Here is a 5753-nt window from a genome sequence, read left to right on the forward strand (position 1 = left end):
CACACCACTCACACACCGCTCCCCATCACCCACCTTGCACACCACTCACACGGGGAGCCACCTCTTAGCTTCTCCTACATGAAAAAAAAAAAAAGAGCTGTCCTTGGGATTTACTGGTTTGGCAGAGAAGTTTAGGAGACAAAACTGCTTCTGGGGAAAGTAGCAAATAAAAGGACATGTCTGGCATATCCTTCTGTCTCCACAACACCTTCATTTTGAGCGGAGAGTGGAGTTTGGGTAGCCCCAAGAGCTGCTGATCCTCCAGCAGGAGCCTGAAGCCCACCGCCCCTCCAAATGACAAGCTCTGCTGCTCCTCCAGCCCCTCGGTGTGCAGGCGGTCACCTGAGGCCTCGCCTGGCTTCGCTGCCCTCCACAGACACCATCACTGGCAGCTCGGCTGTGTTCTGCCTGACATTCACTGCCCATCTGCTCCAACCACGTCAGGGAGTTGCACATGGATGCACAGTGGAGGTGGAGGAACAGGCAATTGCCTACCAGAGGTGATTGGGGCATGAAAAAGCCTCTTCCCTCTAGAATGTTCTCTCCCACCGGCTGCTAAGGGCCTCAAATTTTAGAGTAAGAGTTTCATTCCTTTGGCTGAAAGCAGAGACAGCAAGAGGGAGGGAGGAGCACCGTGTGTCCCACCGCTAGTCGTCTGCATTGGTGCGGGCATCCTGAGCAACCCCGGACTTCTTTCCTGCGGCATCCTGACTCTGCACCCCGTTCTTACTCAACACACTGCCCCACTAAACTTCCCATTAAATAGACCTTCCCTTCCCATGTGTGTGATTCAAATGACAGCATTTGAAATAATGTAGAGTAACTCGGGGTAGGGGAGAGGAGGAGGGGGGAAATATGCTGGAGGAGAGAATAGATGGAAGCAAAAATGGCAGATTGTTGATAAATGTTGAAGCTGATAGATTTGGGTGGGTTCATTACACCTTCTCTCTACTATGTGTTTCTGAAATAAAAATTTTAATGAATACATGTGTGTGAATACATACACACCTTCCCAATTTCCCTCCCTACCTAATATCATTTCATAGTTATTGGCAGTTTCAATTGTAATGTCAATGTGTTTTTGTTTTTGTATCTTTTTTTGAGAGCACATTTTGATAGTAAAAGAATGCTCATTGGGCAGGAAAGGCCAATGGTGGAGTGGGGAGAGAGGAAAGGCAAACATATCTGGGAGGCTGGGGTCCCTAAAAACATGGAAGAGTGCTCCCTTTACAAACTGTCCAGGCTGGTGCTACTTGAGAGCAGTCACAATGGGGCTGGGAAGTGCGGTAGAGAAACTGAGTGGCCATTTGTTCTTGCCGCCATTGATTGCTGGAGCATCCATCTTTGCTGTCATCCACCTCTGCTTTTTGTGTCAACCAGCTTGAGTGTTAGGGGCCAAGGTGGTTGTGCTTTGAGGCATGAACTTTAGAAGTTTGCGGGCCAGCCCACCTGCCGTACCAGCGGACCCAGTCTTCAAGTTCATAGTTCTGTTCTTTTCTCTGACCCCAAGGACCTGGTCTCAGCCTCCAACAGGTTTAGAAGACTTCACTTCTTATCCATAATGTATTAAACCCATCTAGTTCAAGCTTAAAAGATGAGGCCACCCTTAAAAATATTGTGAAGTGGGGGAAGTTGGTCTTCCCAGCCCATGAACCCAATAGCTTCTCTTTCTCTTCCCATTACACCCCCGCCCCTCTGAATCCAGGCTGTTACCCTGTACAGAAAAAAAAAAAAGTACAATCAATTGAAAAGCAATTCTGCTATGAGAACGTCAGTTCTTAAAGCACTCAGCAATCAGTATCTGGTTAAGTAAATTGAAGTTAGCCACACCATAGAATATCTATGCAACTGTCAAAAAGGGTGCATTAGATCCAAGGGGGCTGATATGAAAAGATCTCCAGGAGTGTGGAGAAAGTCCAGGGGCAAATACAGCCTGCAAAGAGAGGAAGAGTCTTACCAGTTAATCACCAGAAGTGATCTAACAAGGCCTGCCCCTCAGCAAAAGCCAAATGGGTGAGCCCTGTGGGATGGTAGAGTTTGGAAATGATATTGGCATATCCTTGTTCCTTGTGCCTTGTTCCAGGAAAAACGAAAGCTATTCTCCTCTACAAGGAGACCTGATAGCAGCTAAAATGAACAAAGACAGGCATGATTACTGCATATTTATGCCTGCCTTTTCGGGAGGGAAAGCAGTTACCTTAAGATACAAACCTATTAAGTTGTAATTTTCTGAGCATTGGGCATTCTCTTTGTTTATTTCTTCTTTTTACACCTGAATATGCAATAAAGATCTTTGAAAATGCCAGGAGATCCCATTCATAGGAGGGACAAAAATGGAAAGGGGGTGCTGTGTTTCCTGAGTCTAAATTTCAAAGGGGAATTTCTGTGCCCTCTGGCAGGGTAAGCCAAATAAGAATGGCAACTCGTAACAGAAGGAGAACCCCCGGGCAGCAAGCTCTTTCTGTAACACCCCATCTGGATACTTGCTTTTTATAACTCTTCTCTAGTGGAAGTTTTGAGGTTACCTTAGCAGGGAGTAGCAGAGACTGCCACTTTCTCTCCTTGATCCTTGGCTGGGCAGGTGGCTATAAGAAATAAAGACTACATTTCCCGACCTCCCTTGCCAATTATGGCCAATTGACTAAGTCCTGGCCAAAGAAAAGTAAGAGGATATGGCAAATGCCATGGCAAGTGTGATTTCTGGGCAGAGCCCTTAAAGAGAAAGATTTCTACTCCTCCACCTTCATTTTTCCTGCTGGATGAATGTGAACGCAATGGCTGGAGCTCCAGCAGCCATTTTTGGACTATTGGGTAGAGTCTACCACCCGGTAGATGCTTCACATTGAAGATAGATGGCACCAAGTAAGGGGTCTGGGTACCTGATGACTCTGGACTGCCATACCAGTTCAGGACAGCCAGTATTTACGGGAGAAATTAACTTCAATTAGTTTAAGCTACTGTTGTGTTGGATTTTCTATCACTCATAGCCAAGCTTAAACCTACCTAAAAGAGATTTTTTTTAAATCTTCTAAGTTCTCTCTTAAAAGAGTCCTAGACCTTTATCAAATGTGTCTGTGGAAATCTTTACAGGGTCCTGAAATAGCTCAGCATTTTCATGCTGCATGAGATGGAGAATAAGACCATACAGGGCTCCAGTGATGGGTGAAGTGCCTCCTTCTCTACTTCCATAGAAAAATCTCTATTCCTGCAAGTGTCCTAGAGACTCCATTCCCTTTTTCTCCAGCCCGTCCCTGGGATCACTGGCAGAATCTGTGGGCAGTAGGCAAGAAGGAGGCGCTCTCGGAGTCTTCCGCTTCATTTCAGAGCAGCTTCAATTAATTTCTTTAACAACCCAAGTGACTGGGTCAGAATAGTCCAGTTGTAGCGACCAGTGCTCCTGTCAGAACTAAAGATTGCGATACTAGACTCCTTATTCCACCCCCCCCCCCCCATAACCCAGATTTAACCCAGCCTAAGCTAAATCTGGGCACCTTTTAATGAGAACTGACCCTTACAGATTCACTAAGGTCAAACAGCTGTCAAAATGCAAATTTCCATGAAAGGCCTAATGAGAAAGACCATCGCTGAACCCATGGATACAATAAAAACGGTGAAAGGCAAGATTCCTTCCAATCAGCAGGGACAGATTTTGCTGGAAAAGCAGCTAGAAGGCGGATGCACCAGTGTCTGATTGCAACGTTCAAAAAGAGAGCGCTTGGCTGCTGAGACTTCACAGTGGTGTTGAGAAAAGGATGTCATCTTACATGGTCCCAAGAAGAATTAGCATAAGAGAAAGAAGGTGGAGGTGCTCACAGCCGCCATCGCTAACGCCTGCGACGCCTCCAGCTCGCCGAGCTCCAGCCGAAGGAGAAGCGGGTAAGTAAAGAGGCCTCTGTACCATGGCTCCTACAAAGCAGACTGTCCGCAAATCCACCGGTGGTAAAGCACCAAGGAAGCCACTGGCTACCAAAGCCGCCCGGAAGAGTGCGCCCTCTACTGGACAGGTGACGAAGCCTCATCTTTACAGGCCTGGCACTGGGGCACTTCTTGAAATTAGACGTTATCAGAAGCCCCCTGAACTTCTGATTCGCAAACTTCCCTTCCAGCGTCTGGTGCGAGAAATTGCTCAGGACTTCAAAAACAGATCTGCACTTCCAGAGGGCAGCTGTTGGTGCTTCGCAAGAGGCAAAGGAGGCCTGTCTGGTTGGCCTTTTTGAAGACACCAACTGTGTGCTCTCCATGCCAACGTGTAACAATTATGCCAGGAGACATCCAGCTAGCACGCTGCATATGTGGAGACCATGCTTAAGAATCCACTATGATGGGAAACATTTCATTCTTTAAAAAAAAAAATTCTCTTCTTGTTATTGGTAGTTCTGAATGTTAGATATTTTTTTCCAATGGGGTCAAAAGGTACCTAAGTATATGATTGCAAGTTGAAAATAGGGGACAGAAATCAGGTATTGGCAGTTTTTCCATTTTCGTTTGTGTCTGAACGTTTTTAATGTAAATGTGGGGACATAAAGCATTAATGCAAGTCAAATGTTTCAGTGAACAAGTTTCAGCAGTCCCACTTTATAACAATATAAATAAAGCTGTTAAATTTTTCTGGACAATGCCAGCATTTGGATTTTTTTAAAAAAAAAAAACAAGTAAATTTCTTATTGATGGCAACTAAATGGTGTTTGTAGCATTTTTATCAAACAGTAGGTTGCATCCGCTCACTAGACTTTTCGAACTTAGTTGTCCTACATGCAAGTACATGTTTTCAATGCTGTCTGTCTTCTGTGAGGTTCCTGTAAGTTTGCTATTAAAATACATTAAACAAGAGAGAGAGAGAGAGAGAGAGAGAGAGAGGGGGGGGGGGAGAGAGGAGGTGGAGCTGGATGCTCTGAAATACTGGAAGGCTGACCGGATGGCACATTGGTCGCCTCCTCCTGGGGTGTCTTTCTGATGGTGTCTTCATGGCCAGCCACCCTGATACAAGTGATTGTGCAGGTGTTGTCTCACCCTTGCTTCAACAAACCAGAACCACTTTAAATATAGAATTTTATTCCAATGCTTCAAACACAAAGATCTTTTCTCAAAAAGACAAAACTACAGTGGTAACGAACGGGTCAGTGGTTGCCATGGATTACAGGCAGGGAGAGGATATGATTACTAATGGGCAGACGAGGGAGCCTTTTGGGGTGATGGACCAGTTCCAGGTCCTGATATGTGTTTGTGGTGGTTCCACAAATTTACCTCTGTGTTAAAGCTCATATAACTATACATCAGAAAAATTCAAGCTTACTGGATGATGGCTTTCTAATGTAATTTATTTTATTTTAAAAGGTCTTTTCTAAGCGTCTAGGTCCGTCCTCATGCTGTACCTCACACACAGAGGCCACTGTGTCACTTGGCAATGGGCGCAGGGACAAGCTCTTAGATTAAGCTACTGGTGGAAGGACAGTGAGACAGTAACTGTTCACAAAACCTATTACATCTTCTTACGGAGAGTCACTCTCTGTGCACAGTAATTCATAGGGGACCTCCAAAGTGTGCAAAATAAAGCAGCTTGCAAAAGAGAAAGAGAATATGCTCAGCTGGCTCAACCTGACTAGTTAAGTAGCAAAGTTACCACTACCAAAAACAAACAAACAAAATAAAATTTGAAAAGCAACAACAACAACAACAAACCCTACACACAATATAAGCATCTCCGTCTGTTCTCTATAGGCACCTGCACAAGCCAAAGCTTCCTGCGCAGAGGC

The 5753-nt window shown here is 45.3% G+C and overlaps 1 pseudogene across 1 annotated transcript; it reads left to right on the forward strand.

The window, feature by feature from the left end:
* Positions 1-3899: 3899 nt before the first annotated feature.
* On the forward strand, positions 3900-4309 carry LOC308525609 (histone H3.3A-like; annotated as a pseudogene). Its single transcript has one exon. The product of its transcript is annotated as a histone H3.3A-like (transcript).
* The last annotated feature ends 1444 nt before the right edge of the window (positions 4310-5753 follow it).

The sequence above is a fragment of the Myotis nattereri genome (assembly GCF_964212035.1).
Source record: "Myotis nattereri genome assembly, chromosome: 9".
Lineage (NCBI taxonomy): Eukaryota > Metazoa > Chordata > Mammalia > Chiroptera > Vespertilionidae > Myotis > Myotis nattereri.